General features: G+C 42.6%; 1 long non-coding RNA gene across 1 annotated transcript in view; it reads left to right on the forward strand.

The window, feature by feature from the left end:
• Nucleotides 1-18636, forward strand: part of LOC144142145 (uncharacterized) — a 63157-nt gene that overhangs the window by 32702 nt on the left and 11819 nt on the right. Inside the window, exon 4 of the long non-coding RNA XR_013316860.1 lies at nt 11366-11420. This is a non-coding gene — a long non-coding RNA (uncharacterized LOC144142145). The remainder of the gene's footprint in view (nt 1-11365; nt 11421-18636) is intronic.

The following is an 18636-nucleotide window of genomic DNA, read 5'->3' on the forward strand; positions in this document are numbered from 1 at the left end:
CCACACAATCGCCTATACCGATGTGTCTTTTCCCATTGGCTCGCTTTGTGGTTTCTGTAAAGACCCAAACAGCGGACCGTTTCACTGCCTGCGAATACGGATCGGAGGAAAATGTTACCCGCTGTCATGACGATGGCGTTTATTTTTAAAGCAAATCTTTCTACATCTACCAGACAACAATTCTTTCGTGGCGTGAGGGAAAAGAAACTCCCAACGCGTCGAAGAGGACACCGGAGGGGAGGACGTAAAGTGGGGGAGTTTCACACATGTAGCACAGTGTAGATGGCGCTGCGGATTTCATTGAGCCAGCGTTACCCGCGCGCAGGCTCTGCTCACCTCGCTGGTCGCGTCGGCAGAAACTTTCAGTCGGCTTTGTCGCCTGCTTTATCGTAGGTCTTTTTTGCTTCCTGTGTGGGGGCAACTTCACGTCTATTGCACACTTCTTTCGCATGGCTTAATTGTTGGACAGCACCTACCGGGGTACCCGTGTGTGTGTGTGTGTGTGTGTGTGTGTGTGTGTGTGTGTGTGTGTGTGTGTGTGTGCGATTGCGTGTACATGTGTGTGTGTGTGTGTGTGCGTGCGTGTGTGTGTGTGTGCGTGCGCGCGTGTGCGTGTGCGTTTGTGTCGTGATACACTCTGCTTTATGATTCACTGCACTTTACAAGCAGTATTTTTGCTTCACAGATTGTTTCTTCTGTGTGTTGCCATGGACTTCCAGTGCGCAACTCAGGAAGACGTAGTGCTGTTGGCGGGAATTACACATAAGATGGAATGAATAATAATTATCAATTGTCTTTTATTTCTTTCGGTTGGCATGCTACAACGTATTGCTGTGGATAATTCATGGGTACCACTGATTGCAGACGCCTAGTACCCGACTAAAATTTAAAAAAGTGAGCCTAGTAACACTATCTTAGTAAAAAGAACACAATTTAGAGTGCCACGCTGGCTACACAGGTAGCACCGAATGTCTCTCAGAAATTGGTCATGGTTTTCTGGGTAAGTGTGAACCATAGGTGACTTGTTTTCAGTTCGTGAATGATTCTACTCTCGTTGTATGCATGATACACTTAACCTTTGGCCGACCGTGGACCTAGTTTCATTGCCGCAGGCGAAGAACCAGGCTCAGCATTGCAGAAGGTATAAAGCGAAGATTTCCTTGTCTCCTGATGGTAGTACCGTACCAGAAGCAGGCAGCGGCAAAGCCAAATTAAAACAACATGTTCATCACTCTAGGTTTGTGATGACACAAGAAAAATATGGCTGCTGCGTTTTTTAACTAACCCTTTATATAAAAAAACGAAACGCTCTGATTCTTCAATCTCGGATACTACCTCAGCACGCTAGGCACTCCGGAACCTTATTAGTGAATCAGGTCGCCGGGCAATATCCGCGGGATGGGGTGAAGACACCTACCGACAATGGCTCTAAGGCTCCCACTCCTCTGCAACACCGAAAGAAGATGACGCCGACTCGCTTTCATCCATGCCCGAGCAAGAATTGATTGCGCGAGCGCGGTACTCATCTTAGCTAAGCGCAATGTGAGAGACGTGGTAAAGAGGTGACCCGGGTGGGAACAACGTCTGCTATACCACGGCCCCTCGATGGAAACTAGGTTTCCATCGAGCGGCCGTGGCTATACGCCAAGCCGGCGCCAGTAACTAATGCAAGTGGTGGCTGCGGAACTAAGCGTTGCGGGTAAGCCATTGCTTTGCCAGCGCTAAGGTGCAGCTGCAGTCAAATGAAGGTCAAATTGCTGGTGACAGAGAACCTTAGGTCAGCTTGTTTAGTAAAACTTTGCTTTGTTTAGTAAACTATTGTTTAACCATTGTTTAATTATTGTAAACAATTGTTTAATAAACTAAAACTTTGTTTAGTAAACTATTGCCGTGATCGTAATACAGCAGCGGTATTTCGCCATACGAAACGGACATCTATTCTGTTGCGCAATACAGACGCGGTCGACGATAAATGAGGGCCGTGGAATATCTCCGGAGTGAATTGTTGTATGTAGTCTCAGTTTTAACTCTTTCGCTGGTGGTTTGCCCTTTAGCGTTTGATACTTGAACTTTTGTGCTAAAGCGATTTCACTTCGACATTTCACGCTTGAACCTTGATTTCAGCGGCTTGAAATTTGGCACTTTGCCATTTGGTGTTCTCATTCAAGAAAACTTCGCGTTTTAAGCCATCACTTTTGATATACAGAAGAGATTTCACTCGGCGTGACCTTGGTCCAGGAGCCGCTACGCAGATCAAAAGAAGTATGGGCCAGATTTGGAAGGTGCGTATAGTGGAGGGTTTTAGGCATGTTGAGCTGTGCAACGTGTAGGCTCAAATAATTAGCACTGTTGGAGTCTTTTACTTAGTAATGTAATCGTATATATGAGATATAGTTTTTATGCAAACAATGGGATAGATTACACTGGCTACTGTGCGTGACACATCTCTCCTATCGTCGAACCTTGTTACAAGAAAGCAGTATCGGGCAATATATTCGTTGTAACCGATATTGCTTTTACGATAAACAAAGAATTCGACGTTAATAAATCGGCAATCTGGCTTACGAAAACATTCTAGATACACGACCGCGTAATTCTTGCCTTTAAACCGAGAATACACCAGGTTATCTCTGCCTGTCTCCCTGTAGCATTTCAAATAATGTACAGAAACCTGAAAACCTGAAATTACAATGTATCAAAGTTAGTTTGATTAATGAGGCCTGCGCTCTTATTGATTTAAAAAGGGATGTAATCTTTACTAGTTTCTTTTTGCAGCACTCAGTATGATTACGTTTTTATCAGTGTCCACGCACAAAGCCGCGTTTTCGACTTATTATTTATTTATTTATTTATTTCAGGAATACTGCCAGCCTTACAAAAGGCCCTCGGCAGGAGTGGGTGTACATTTTAACACGTACAAAAAGAAAAAAAATCTATACAGACAAAGCAAAGTAAGTAATCCAAGTTAGGCACAAGCTGCAGAATGACCAGGCGATTGCAAGCAAAAACAGTGCAGAAATTCAAAACTAATGAAGAAGCATAACAGCATGTTTGTTTCTCACGCGCGCAGTATCATACACGCAAGAAAAGAACGATATGACGGAGTGGACAGGTACAAAGAAATAGGTGCGCAGTCTTCTGCGCATACACATAGTCTGCACAAGAGGCGGGGCCTCGTCCTGATAATGACGACACAGGCGGTGAACAGTCTTGTTATGAATATATCAGAAAAGAAGCCCAGGGAAAAGTAACAAAGAAAGACAAAGTCTCAACCAGCAAAGATAAACTATGCCCTACAATGTAAGAATGTATAAAGAACAAAGGCATAGCAGTTGTGAACACCTTCAGGGCGGCGCTTCCTTTTTCAGAGATGACATAAATGCATCTACGGTCAAACATTCCAAAACATGAGGGCAAAGCGCGTTCCATTCGGGAACAGTTCGCGGGAAAAATGAGTTTTTAAACGCATCTGTTCTGCACGAAAAGTTGCTCAGTTTCTTAGTGTGATTTGACCGTGTCGGACGTAATGTTACTGGTTGTATGTATTTAATCTTGTTAAGTCCTAATTTATCGTGGTAAAGTAAGTACATAAACTTGAGCCTGTCCCAGTACCGTCTCAACTGCAAGCTTTCTAATTGGGCACTTCTCAAAAGAGCACTGGGTGATGTATGCCAACTATACGAGTTGTAGACAAATCTAATGACCTTACGCTGCACGCTCTCTAGTTGGTAATGTTAATTTGCGTATAAGGGTCCCAAACAACTGACGCATATTCGAGTATCGGAAGGATGAAGGTTTTGTAAGCTATTAGTATAATTTCCGGGGTCGCTTTAGACAACGACCTTTTAAGATACATAAGCTTTTCTGAGTTGCCCTCTGCTGAAGGAAAGATACGTGCTCGTTCCATTTAAGATCCGAAGTCAGGTGAACACCCAAGTACTTGTAGCTCTGCACAGATGATAAGGAATGACCAGTAATAGAGTATGAAAAATTTAAGGGTTGCCGTTTTCGAGTTATTGTCATTGCCACTGTCTTCTTGAGGTTGATACGCATTTGCCACGTCTCGCACCATGTTTGGATTATACCAAGGGAAGAATTGAGGACCGCTTGATCATTGGGGCTATGAATTTCGTGGTACAGAATGCAGTCATCTGCAAATTGCTTCATTTTTACCGGTATTTGCTGCGCGATATCATTTATAAAAACGAGAAAAAGCAGTGGTCCTAGCACAGATCCTTGAGGGATGCCTGTTAGTACGGATCGTGAACTTGAGCAAACATCGTCAATTTTCACACTTTGGCATCGAGAAGACAGATAGGAATGTAGCCATCGAAGTAATGAATCGTTTTTTAGAATAGGCCGCTATTTTAGCAATAATTTAGGGTGGGAAACGCGATCAAACGCCTTTTCAAAATCTAAAAAAACAACATCGATTTGACCCTGTTGATCTAGAACTGCCGTAAAGTCGTGAATAGTTTCCAGGAGTTGCGTAGTCGTGGAAAGTCCCCGTCGAAAACCATGTTGCCGTGAATCTATAAGGTTGTGCTCTTAAAGAAAAAGGGTTAAATGTGTACAAATTATGTGTTCAAGCATTTTCGCTGAAGAGCACAATATTGAAATTGGCCGATACGACGAAAGCAATAATTTCTTGTCAGTTTTTGGAAGTGGGGTGATCTTTCCGCTTTTCCAATCTTTTGGGACCTGTGATTCCAAAAGGGATTTTTTGTATATAACGGTGAGGTACTTCGAAGACCACTCGGCATACCTTTTAAGAAATGCGTTTGGTATCCCATCTATTCCAGATTTTTTTTGGGTCGATATTTAAGAGAAGTGAGAGCACACCCTCTTCTGTTATTGAAATTGAGTTGATCGGAGGGAGACTATCGAAAGCATCAAAGTTTGGTCTTTTGCCGTTGTCGTTTGTGAAAACAGAGCAAAAAAAGTTGTTAAATGACTCCGCGATGGTCAGCTTGCCTAACACAGGTTCCCCATTTATCAATAGATTTTGAAGTGGCTCCTTTCGCGGAGAAAAGTGGCGCCAAATTTTTTTTTTACGATAAACAAAGAATACTTCTGCACTTGTGTAGGTCTATCTTTACACCCCCTATTGCTCGCGGTTATTGGTGCCTTGAGTTTGTTTTAAACTGAATGAGTGTCATTGAGATAAAGCGCGACCAACCGAGGTTCGGGTTTAGTTGCTTGAACAAATAATTTCCAATATCAGTTAACGTTTTAATGAGGTTCCACTGTCTCTGTTATGTGATGTCCACAGAACATTTGATATTTTTTCACTATCTCGTTTTGATATCAGCCCGTTTTGTGTTAATGTCTGTATTGGTTTCGGGCCAAAGTAGTACGACAACAAGTTTATGAAGTGCGTGTTTATGAATTGAAAACAATGGAAAACCAGCGTAATCGCGGTACTCAAGAGAGCCCGTGCTTTCGTGTTGCTACTTTACTGTGCAGTCATTTCTATGTGGGGGCACGTAGGTAAACAGATAGGTGACGGCTCCACGGTTGCGGGGTGATAGTAAAAGGCGACAGCGCTTCTTGTCCCGGGCTTCCGGAGAGGTGCGAAACAAGAAAATGAACTATGTCATAGAAAGCAGGGCCTTAGGAGATAAAAACAACTCAAAATATGAAAATGCACGAAAGATTAATGCATAAGTGCGCATATGTAACGGCCCAAAGAGCCGTTGCTTCAATCCAATTTATAGGTTTTGAAAAAAAAAATCTTGCAGCTGGGCATTCATCCTCCAGCCGCCCAGCATAGAGCAGCTCTATGTCCTAAAAGACGCTGTTGCCTATTTCACAAAATATTTGGGTCAGTTGCATGCAACCTATTTACAGAGGTTCATCCCGGGATGAAAATCTTGCAAGAGGTGGGAATGAGAAGCGAACTTGCGTAGCATTGGAATGCGCGATATATTCTCACTTACTTTATATTTGATAAGCATTATTTTGCCATAATGACGTCATTCATCCTGTGAAAAAGCATAAATGTTTTCAGGCAACCTTTTTGTTGGAATATTTTAGAGCTGGGCTTAGAATGACTTAGATTCCTGCAGGTTCTGCGGGTTCGAATGGACCACCTGCAAGTTTTCTAGCGATGGTCTTGCCAGTGGTCAGTGACATCAGCGCCACTGATATTGCATGAGCTTATTATCCTTCGCAGCCAAAGCAACGCACTTGTGGCTGGAGGCTCAGCAAAGGTGTTTAACACTGCTCACACACACGATTCACCCCATCAGACAGCGGCGGTCAACGCTAACGAAATGATTCCATATTTAATATTTGCAGACAACCTCAGGCACGCAGCCGCCTGGGGTAACACTGGAGGGAATCTGGGAGGTCACCACTACGTTGTTTTGACGGAAGTGGCAACCTCAATTCGTAAGCGTACATTATATGATATCCTCAATAGCCCATGAGAGCTCAAGATATCCAAATGGGGCGCTTTCCGCCAATCCCATGGTGATGCACATCTGGACGCAGAAGAAATTCACGACATTGGCTTAGAGACTCAATCTCTCCGTGAAGACGGGTTCAATGTCACCAGGAAGATCCCTGAGGAAGCCAACTCCGGCGTCGTAGACTCCCGGTTGCAATAATTATGGAAGCACAAGCAGGTTTACAGAGACGGCTGGCTCACAAAAAGGGCAAGCAAAAGCTACGCTAATACCTGGTTCAACATTTAAACGAGATTGATCAGCACGCAACGGCTTAGTCTAATCAGCAATGACACTTCCCGTGCTCCCAGAGGAGCAAATCAGTGAGCGCACCGTGCAGTTGGAAAATCTGTCGACATTAACTCCACCTTACGGAGAGGAACACGCACCAGAGACAAAACACACACACCCCACCACTACGCCCCAGCCGTACCACCAGCCCCCAACGCGAACACCTGTTCAGCTACAGCAAAAGCTCCTACTACAGACAACGGCTTTATTTTAAACGGCGTCCGCTGTTTGAAATGTCTTGCTACTTAGCGCTTGTCCTGTTCTCTGTCTTTTCGCGCTGTTATCCACGATGCAAGAAGCTCCAACCTGCCTCGAGCCCAAATAACACTCATTATTCCATTAAGGTTAAATTGTACCGAGCAAGACAAAAAGAAATCCGGCATTATCTCTACTAACCCAAACCCGGGGAGGAGCGAAGCATGCATTGTATAGGTGTATTCTTGGCGCCTTCTCGTTTTTGCCCACGCAGATGAAACTGTTGGAGGGTAGAGGAACACACGTCTGCTGAAAGTATGTTAAGTAAGAAGCGTTCTAGAGCGAGGTGTCGGAAAACGAGGGCCCGGTGAGTAGTTTTAGCACGGGTTTTTGCTCATGCAGATGAAATGTTCTAGCGCGAGGCGTTCGAAAACAAGTGACCCGGGGTATGCTTTTTGGTACGCGCTATGTTCTAGAGTGAGACGCTGAAAAACGAGTTTGGCTGTGTTTCAGTAGAGTGGCTAAAAAATACTAGAATGGCATGAGACGACGACGACATGAAATGACGACAGCCCGAACCCACGACGGGCTTCGACCATAAAATATCTCTTACATTGTTTAGCGTGTTGTGTAGACGAATATTCAACTATAAATCATCCCCTAAATTTTAGCTTGGGGTTTGTATCTCAAAACAACGTAATGCGAGCGTCCTACATGGCCTCGGACGCAAAAAAATATTCGTTACATGGACATTTCCTATTCAATAATTCTTTGCTATTGCATGCAGAACATTTCACGTGCTGTTATGTGTTGTCTTGGCGTGAAATGAAGTACAAAAGTCTTTGTACGAAACTGAACACTTTTGGTTTGGGAATTTGAAAAGCACCGATCGAATTCATTATGTTAAGATAAGTGCAAATCGAAGGCTAGTAGCTTCTTGCTACATTTTCCTTATTCTTTTGAGATTTACAAAACTACGAACTCCTCGCATGCGCCTAATCACACTATACCCAGATTTGGTGGCGTTATTAATCTCCAGGTGGTCAAAATTTCAACGGAGCACTCCGCTACAACGCGCCTCATCACCTGTGTAGCGTCGGTGCATTAAACCACATAATCAATCACTCAAAACACTAAACTCAGTGGGCAAATTCAGACTGCTAACCAAGAAAAGTGTGCTAGTGACTGCAATTGGCGTTATAATTTGATTGAAAATGGCCACCGCGGTTATTTAAAGTGCAATGCAGAATGTCCTTTTTTGTAGCGTTAACCCAGAGCCGAGTTCAAACTTTTTAGCGAAGAAATATGCTCGACGCCATCATTGGGAAACCTTTCATTGCTGGCGGTATGATTTAGAAACAATAAAGTGAATTGAGGTAAAGCTAAACAACGGACTGAAGAAGCACTGAATACTTCACCGCTGGCATCAGCCAAGTAAAATCAAAGGCATAAGATGTAGTTGTTTTGTACATTGAACCAAATTTTTTACCCAAGACCAAGAGGAACTACGGAGAATTTGAATCCTGAACAGCAATGTTAATCATTGTATGATCAGTCCAACATAAAAAGACCCAAACCTTTTGTGCCGCCCACGCTCCCTAGTTTTTAATCCCCCTGCTGCATTGAATCCACGTACACAAGTGCTTACAATGAACTCAAAAATGCAGTATTTTTGTTTTTTTAAAGCCACTGCTGAACTTATATATATTGGACACGAGCGCACTCTGCGCTTTGCATTGCTGTGCAGAATCACTGGACCCTGGTGTAATTTTTAATGCTCGGCAACCTTTCAAACTAAGAGGATGCGTTTTGTACTCTTGATCACTATGGTACTGGTACTGACGAATCAAGGGTAACGTGCGTATTTCAAAACTTCACAATGAAACTTTTACATTTCTCAAATAATATTCAACATTGATAAATTATCGTCATGATGTGTTAATGTGATCCTACAATTGACAGGATAGAAAAAATAAAAATTGCTTAAAATTTATATATCTATACCCGCTTTGAAAATACTTTTAGGGTACATATATGTTTCATTTTTCCTAGAGTATGAAGTACTTTCGGAAATACTGAGACTTTCTCATCAAATTGTCGTCATGTGCAAAAAATTCGCAAATATTACTCATGCAGTAAAACTCCAGAAAACCTGTGTTTATTCTCCATCAAAGAAGTGATAACAAAAGGTTGCCTGTATATGGCACGCGAACTTTTTTAACATATCTATTTAAAACAATGTATAGGACGGCCAGTAACAGACCCTCCTAAAGAACATTCTTAAAACTTTTTTTCTAAAGCGAATATAAATATTTTGGTTTTTTCAAAGGTGCTTGACTTGGTATTCCCATTTTTGCGCAGTTTTTTGACAAACTGAAACATACTTAAAACTCATGACCCTGAATTTGACAAACGTAGAGAGTTTGGCACGCAGGGTAGCAGTGATGAGATAAAACTAAGGCACTGATAACAGTTTAGATCAGGTAAAGGACGCTCACGTGACTACACCTAGGCACAAATAAACTGTATATCAAATCATTTGAGCCATCTCATTGCGGTTAGTGCGTTAATAAATATTATGTGGCCAGAAAGCGAGCAAATGCAATTTAAGAAAAGGATTTCTGCGCACATGTTTAGTTTATTGAAAAGGCTTCTCTAAAACAAGAAAATGGGGAAACAGATTGATAGACGTAAAACTGACAGGTTGCCTCAATAAGTATTGCTCGTATACGGTATAAATATTAATTGTGTCATATACTGAGCAAACCTAGATTCGGTTGAAAATTGCGATTTACGGAAAGCGTCGTAATTTATAAACTAATATAAATGAGCTATGGCTCTTTTCAACTTTCTCTGGCAGCAAACTGTTTTGAATAAAGAAAAATCTCGTTAATTAGAGCGTGCTCAATTCAAACTTTCAGTTCATTGGAATGGTCTTCCTGGTGCCTGCACAGGCCTGTGTATTTCAAAAGTGGAAACTCCCGGTAATTTGAACGCGTCGGTATTAAGAGCGGTTAGTTCAAACTGTTCACTCACCAAAGAAGTCGGCCTAGACTGATTCCGATGTGTTGTGAAACCCAACCAAACAAATTTTCTAGCGATGCAAACCAACGAAACAGAAAAATTAAAACCGTTCCACTGAACGTGAAACTGTCAGAATTGCAGAGCAGTGATTCGCCGTAATGGGCTGTAGCGCCTTTACCCTCTCACATCACGCTTTTCACTCTCCTTTCTCACTGGTCTCTCAATAAATGAAACGGAGGTTTCTCCAATGCAATTAAAATATCCCGCTTTCGCCGCGCAGGGTCCCCTGCCTGAAAATAAGGCAGCGAGACTTGTGTTTGTTTATAGCTTGCTTTAAATACAGTACCTTACTGAACCCCTTAGAATGCGCCATTTTCTTGCACTGCCACTTTTTCGCTTAAAAATCAAACCAACGAGCGTTCCTAACTAAACGAACGCAGTTGATGCGTTTATTTACGTTTATATTGCGTCAAATTTTCCGGCAGTTTTTTTTTTTGTTTTTTGCACTAAACAACTGGCTGATATATAACAAGCGCCTGCGATTTACGAGTTTCGAACGGTTAAGACACAAATCACTTGATTTTCGAAGCCTGTGTAGGACAAAGGTACGAGGTTGGGTCGTGCTCTGTGTGTCTGTTACATCGCTGCGCCTCCTGATTCCTCCAGTCGAGCGTTATGCATAACGCGTTACAGCGAGCCATGACAACAACGCGGGCCCCTTAATGTGCTCTGCACTTAAAACCGCGTAGCGTACTCTAGGCTGCTGTTACGGCATATTTCACTTCCACGGCGGGTGCCTCGCCATCAGCGCCAGTGCTCCGGCACACGCCTTTGCAGGTTTTGTTTGTGCCGGGGTCGGTGGTCTGGTCCCCACAAACGTGCAGTCGCGCATAATTCGCGCTACCGAGTCCAGAGGTGGCTTCTTTGTTTTCTTCCCGCGGAGTGTGACCCGCTTTAAATCCATCGTCCATCCGCTAATCCGAACTCCGCTTAATTTGAACAAATTTTTGGTTTTCTTCTGGTTCGAATTAGAGAGCCTTAACTGTGGGTGATCAATTTTTATAGGTTTCAAGTTAACTGAACCCACTGAAGCAATATGTGTGGTGCCTGAGTTTTATTTAAATCATCCAAACGCCTTCATCTTTTACTCCCAGTCTGAGATTGAACTGTGCAGAAATGTGCCAGAGCGTTTTACACGTTTTTTTTTCAGTGCGCTATTTATATGTAGAAGTTTTATTGTGCGCTGCTTTATGAGGTCAACACAAACACACTCGAACCCAATACTCGCATATTGAAGAGATTTATTCCGAAGCAAACAAGCCCATCTTTCTGAATCAGAACATGGAAATTAAGAAAAGGAGCTAACTCGAGATTGAAGAGTGTACAATATGGAAATTTTTTTTCAGAGTGAGCACTTCGCATCCTACACCACCAGCAGGAGTGGGCTGTTCAAGAGCCGAGGTGCATATTTTCTGCATACCTTTTTCTTGTTTTTAGAACAAAGCCAGTATTGAATTTAGGGTCTTGCTTCTGTTAACGTGTTTAATTTATTCTGCTAAGTTTGTAACAATTTCTTCTACCAATTTTTGATGTTTTGTTTCTGCTGCTACTCTGAATTGTGTCTGCATTGTATCTTCTATTAGCGGCACACCACCAGTCATCCGATTCAGATGTAAAAGCACTGCCCACAGAGGGCGCTGAACGGACTCCACTACATAAAATGATCTTTCCGTCTCTTTTGTGTATATATCTGGAAACGCTTGTAGGGCGAAAAGACAAAATAAGTTATATTGCTAAAGTGGTGTAACTTATGCCCTCGAGGAAAGATCATGTGCGCGTGTTGTTCTGGTTGCTCGGGTATTCTTGCAAGCCAAGCTTTCAATGTTTTTGTTAATATTTAAACGGACGGCCTTACTCCCGTTTTTACAAGAAGGTATGCTTATAATTGCCGGTTTACCCAGTGAAGGTGATTTCCTGTTTTGCATGATAATGCCGGGAGCGTGTAGTAGAATACGGTTATGCGGGATTGCACTCTGTAGCTGCAGAAGAAATAAAATAATCTGTGGTGCACCGCTTACACACGGTAACAGGTAAAGTTAAAGAGGTATTAGAGCAGAATCACAACTGATTTCATTTGACTTTCATATTCAGGATAACAATCATCTCATGAAAGATTACAGTACACAAAATTTGAGTTGCCCTTTTTTTATGCCACAACCCTCGTGTCCCAGTATGAAACTGCCGCACACCCTGCACAACTGGTCGTCAGGCAACAAAATACCTTGTAGGTAAAAATAAGAAGGTGCGCACATTTTACGGGTGAAGACGAATGCTAACACCATAGTTCATCGCTTTTCGGGGAACAACTTTGCAAGTAAGTAACGGACATGACCTAATAAGTGTCGTTACAGAACTGATCGATTCATTGTAAGGTTTAAGGGGCCCAATCAAAGCAGGGTATGAAGCGCACCGTAGTGGAGGGCTTCAGATTATTTTTATCCCCTCGGGAACTTTACCGTGCACCGAAATATCGGACACAAGCGTTTTTCCTTTTCGCCTCTATCAGAAAAGCGACCGCCGCAGCAGGTAATCGAACCCGCAACGTTAGCCACTCAACCACCACGGCAGGTTCGTTACAGAACTGATGGAGGCGGCTAGGCAGATACGTTGTCCTTCGGAGGCTTCTAGCCATTGTGAAGACGCACATGTTTGTGCTGGTTTCGGGTGGGCCAGCAGCCACCTGCAAGGCCCGCATGAAGATTACAGGTAAAGTATAGATTAGACGCACATGAAGACTTATTTTCTACCAAATGGGCAGTCACGCCTTGCTATAGAATGGCGCTTGAGTATGTCCCCCATCAACCTCGCCCAGGGAGACATTTCCGTGGTGCTATCCACATCTTGAAATTTATAATATTGCCTATGGGTTTGGGCAGAATAAAAATGTGGCCAAAATGTCCACATTGGCGTGTACCATCTACATCGGGCTCTTCAAAGTTCCACGTTGGAATGACCCTTACTAAGTATTTCCGAGAGGCTAAACCCAGATAAATATATTTCTGCTCGGCAACTTTAACGTTGCAGGCTCTAGGTGGGACCAAGAAGAAAATATCAGCGGTAAATCTAAAGCAGCGGATATGTTTAATTTTATTCTTTTCAGGAGCAATCCAGCCTGTCGTAAAACACCAAAACCTTGTCGAAAACGTCCTGGGCACTACATTTACTACGTTAAGCTCCTTCGTTGTTGTTCAAACTCCAGAACCAATTGTGGCCCTCGATTCGTGCCACCCACCTTTCGCTGTTGCTGCTCATATGCTCATGGCGTGCAACCACGATTTAGCCGCTCCCAAATACGGTTTTTCTAGCAGTCATTAAAAACATCTTTACCAACCTTCCCACAATGCTGCCTATACTAAATGCTAACTGGAAAATCAACGCAACCAATGTGGACGCGGTCATTCAGGAGATAACAAAAATTGTTGAAGAGGCTATGTACCAGCCCATCTCTAAAAGGCGTTGTCGCTCAACTAAATTTTAATTCTGATTTCGTCCCGAACTTTGTTCCACGCTCTTGAGAAAATGCCTCCTTTACCACTTGTTGAAGGGTCGAAATGACCTGTCCTTTCTTAGAAGCTTAAAAGAATCTCGGTCCTTAGCGAAAATGCATCTTGCTCGACGCAAAGAGGCTCTTAGCAACTGCAGAGAATAATCTCTTACCCGCTCCCCTCGCGAATTCTGGTGTTATTTTCAGTTCCGGAGGCGTCATGAACGCCGAAGCATACTTTTTCCGGGCTTTGACATGTATATTTATAACCAAGGTACCGTATGTGGCTTACTCGCATGGCATTTTCCTTCGACTTACTTTACATCTTGTGAGAGCAGCCGGAAGTGTGATTTACAGTTTCACGGGCCAGTATTCCGAACACACATTAACAAAGGTGACGTTGTGTAACATGTTTGCGAACTCCCCTTTAAAAGGTGCGCGGGTGGCAACAACATACCTGACTTTATCGTGAACGGCTGTTTTAATGTTTTCTCACTGATGCTCTGCGACGTAATACTGAATTTAGGCGCTATTTTTTAGCTGCACAAGTATGAACGGGCAACTGTATCCCGAAACTATAGGCCAACCTCTGTTTTGTCTTCAGTCTCAACCTTATTGGAAAAAGTCCCGCATTTATATCTGATCGCAGCTTTCTTTTCAATAAGTGACTCTTAGAACACCGTTTTATGCCCGTAAAGTCAGGGGAATCAAACATTTGTTATTTTTTGAGCGGCATTAGCCCATCTGTGCTATCCCGCAAACAGGTTTACAAAGTATATTTTGACTGTAGCAAGGTACTTGGTGCTGTTAATCATGATTTACTGCTTCGCAAATTGTCAGCGTCTGGTCTGTCTCGCGAGTTTTGCCAGTGGTTTCGCAGTTACTCAAAAGCAGTCTATCTGCTTTTGTTATGAAGGCACTAAGTTCTTGCCTTTCGCGTTGACTTCAGTGCTACCCGAAAGCTCGACACTCAGCCGTGTTGTTTGAGCATTTTTGTTAACGACATACACCTAGTAATTACGCACTCTTCGCTTTCTCGCTACGCCGATGGCATAAAACTCCAAAGAGTGAATTTTTCGCAGAATGATCACTTCCTGCTGCAAAACAACATCAATGTAATTTCCGCGCAGTCCGACACCACCCATTTAAATTTTTTTTTGCTCCCAAACTATCGTGATATCTTATACTCGCAAGAACTCCTGCTTGTTTTTAATTACTCTCTGATCAGCAGATGAAACACACTGATGTAGCGCGGCATTCGGTGTAATGTTGAATGAAAAACTGTATTTCAAGTCCCATGAACACTACGTGCCCAACTCTTGACTCAATACCTTGGTGTGATTTTCCCGGCGACCAGTAAATAGACTGAGCGGGCGTGCTTGGTATCATTCTAGGGAACTTACATTCTTCCGAAGCTAGGCATTGCCAGTGAAAGTTATGATTGTTTTGAACCATCGTCTTCCCTTGCACTGGAAAGGATTCAAAAGCTATTCGCAAGAATCATGTTTTGCCGCTAATCACCACGGACACATTACGCGCACGCCGAGACTCTCAATTATCTTAATCTGGATTAGCTCCCGACCAGGCGCTTTAGGCGCTATCTGATTTTTCTTTTCGACTGTATTCACTCAAAACTTTACTGCGTTTGCCTTGTGAGCTGAATTCATCTTCTAGATGTATTTAGACCACTGCGCCCGTATGGCTGCTTTAATGGAGAGAAAACAGTGAGCTTCGCGCCTGGTAGCCGACGGCAACTTGCGTGTATTTAAATTCTACCGAATTTTCTTTTATGACGGCGTTTTATGCTGGTGCTCTTTTAAAAATGAATTTGTTTGACTTCGTACATCGTGGACTGGTCCCGTGTGGACTATCGCTCTGTTCTTGTGTGTCTTACACCAACACAATCACCTTGCTAATGCTTGTCATGTTAACCAATGTATACTCCACTCAGGACTTTTGTGCCCTTGATCAGAAAACTGGTTGTTATCTTCTTGGTTCACATTCCGTTTTTCCACATACTTGCTCATTTAGAAGACACAGTTTCTTGCTAACTACCATTTCTTGTATGTTGTCTGTTCATATGCCATACATTTCTCATGTAAGTACGCAGAGCACCTCACGGGAAGAATAAGCGCTGTTGGTGAGCGCTTACAATAAATAAATAAATAAATAAATAAATAAATAAAAATTAATAAACAAAGAAATAAATACATAAATAAACAAATAAAACAATAAATAAATAAATAAAATAAAAATAAAGAAGCAAAAGACTGCATTGAACACAATAAGAGGGTCGATAATTTCCATGCCTTTGGCAAACAAGGCGAGCTGCATAACGTTTTTCCTCCCCCAAAGCACTTGCGCTAACCTCGAAGAGGAACCGTGAATCCATAATGTCTTCTTGGAAGTAGTTATCTCATCAGCTAGTCGTCGGCAGCGTTTTCACCGATCGAATAAAAATGACTGAGTTTATGCTTCATGCAGGAATAGAAAATACCAATAAATTAGTCATGTACACGGAAGACTTGTAGATCTTGTATCAATCAGCGAAATATTTTTAACGTACGACCAAAAAAATTGCCCTACCTCACGCTCGCAGTGAAGTTCGAAAAGTTTTCCTCGTTTCTGTGGAACACTTCTGCAATGGTTGCGACTATGGTTTGGAATTTTTAGTGATCCATGGCTCGGCATTCTTGTTCCTAACGTTTTTGGTTAGGGATATTTCTTGTGTAGTGTCTTTAGATTGGCTATTTCCATTTCGGTTAGGATAGGTAATATCGGGGAGGTGTGCGAGGTCCGTCGGATGTGTATCTTCCCAAATATTTTTTCTCCACAATTTTTAGCATAACGCCGAGGAGCGTTAGGTCATTGAATTGGCAAGCAATTAAGAGGGGGGGAGTTGAGATGTTGTGCGCTGCTTAAAAAAGTCAGGGGCATTTCTGCTTGTGTATTTTGTTGCTGTATAGCTTTACTCTAAACATGCTGTATTTGATACCCTTGTGCTTGTGTCTGATCATTTCTAGAAGGATGACATACGCTGTTTCAATATCGGTGCTATTTTGGATAACTAGGATATGTCCTCTACTTATCGTTGCTATCGGTGGTTTGCCGGTTATTTCCGGTCAGAGGTATGTGGCATATTCCTAAAGCATTGCAGTGACTCCTCATTCTTGTTTTGCAAAGACGTGGGTAGTTGTGTTTTTTCCTAACGTAAATGTAAATGTGTAGGTTGCGTCTTTCACGTTGGTATCATATGTTCTTCCGCCGCCAGATAACATGCTGGAGGGGTGATTAGCGCTTTGGGGCAATACACTGCTGCCTGACTGCCTTCTAGGTCCTGGGGTCACTGCACTGGATTAGAAAGGTGTTTTCAGGATTAATTATTTTAACGTTAAAAAATGCAATTTTTTTCAAATCCTAGACTCAAGATTCACAAGTTTTTCTTCTATCGCCTTGGAGATGGAGGCAAAAGTTTTTTGAGATTACGGCTGACTTACCCTCTCACTTCTTGTATTCCCGTTCTCTTAAGAATAACCTACGTTTTTGTTTGATAGGGAGAATCTGCATAAAAAATAATTTTTGCAGAGTCCTATTCTATTAGATTTTTTAATTCTGAGAACTTCAGTTTTTGTTGGTTTGCGTATGTGCGTTTGCGGCTTCATTGTGGTTGTTCCTTGACCTGCCAGTGACCAATTGACTCAGCACCCAAAGTAAAGGCTGCCACATGCCAAAAAGCTTCCTTTCATATGTAAGCATACTCTTACGTTGTGGTGCACCGCGTTCCTAAACATCAAACAAACTGAGTTCGGTGTTGGCAAACCAAACAGATGAGATATACAAATGCTTCAGCTAAACTATTTACGCAAACTTTGGAGCACCCGAAAACCAATAAACAACCAAGCAACCCACCAAAATATTTACCCAATCATGCGAGTTTAGCCTTTGCCATGATGGCAGCTTATCGGTAGAGACGGAAAGCAAAAATTCCTGTTTCCAGAGATTTATGCGCGTCTAAACACAGCCATATGAAGTACATTATTCTCGAGGCCTTCATACTCCGCTCGTCCTGGCGAAGGTAGAGGTAGGGATCCGTAAACAAAGCAAATTAGGATTTTAACCGTTTGTTCATAAACGTTATGGCGAAGTTTTATTTTTAACTTTCTTGTCCATGGAATAAAAAACCGCCACTTATAAGACAGCCGTGTCTTCTCACAGCTGATGCATGATTGGCAAGTGATCACAACGATTGACGTGTTTCCCCTTCTTCAAAATAACGACACTTACATTATTGCTCAACGCGTTTTCTTAAAAGGTCAAAAGTATAGCACAACAGCTTTAGGTAACTCGCCGTAATGGGCATCAAGACTGAAACGCGCCCACATGCTTTTCGTTGTAATCGTCATGAGCGCGAACGTAGGTTATCAGGGTAATAAAGTTTTGGCATAAATAACCATAATTCGTCAAGGGCTAAATGAAAATGAAATATTCCGTGTTTCAGAAAACAAAACCACATAGCATTTCGATACCGCACTATTACGTTCTTAGCAGCATGTACGCATTTGAAGGTTTGCCGACTGGTTTATACGCCGCCGGAGGTAATAGAGTCGGCCCACCGCTTTATGATAGAAAAAATAACACGATATTCCAAGTGTTCCGTTTCCCTTCAGCAGATGACAGCGAAGAAAAGTTTTGTCGAACTAATACTACACCGTAAATAATACAGTGCTCAAAAAATTTCTTAACTACGCGGTACTTTCTTATTAAGTGTTTATCATGTGTGTAGGAGGCTAAGCGTTATTCTAGTGGCTGGGATACAGCTCCCCGGCTGCATGGCCAGAGTGACCGATATTTACGCAGCTCAGCCACGTAGTGACAACTCTTTTTTGTAGAAACAGTGAGGGAATGGCGTAATAAAAAAAAATATAGCACTGCCTCCCCTATTCACAAGTACAGGTCAGCAAATGTGCGTTTCTAGTTTAGAATGTTTCTAACGCCCCACGAACCAGCGATACATAAACACAGCTGTTTTAAATGCGGAGCATTTGTTATGCCCGCGATGTCACTCGTCGATGTTGTCGGCGCCGTCCACACGCTCATTGCGCATGCGCGTCGCGTCGAGGCGCAGATGCGCGT

This window comes from Haemaphysalis longicornis, unplaced genomic scaffold, assembly GCF_048455015.1.
Source record: "Haemaphysalis longicornis isolate Haplotype H1 unplaced genomic scaffold, Haemaphysalis longicornis Haplotype H1 scaffold_6, whole genome shotgun sequence".
Taxonomy (NCBI): Eukaryota; Metazoa; Arthropoda; class Arachnida; order Ixodida; family Ixodidae; genus Haemaphysalis; species Haemaphysalis longicornis.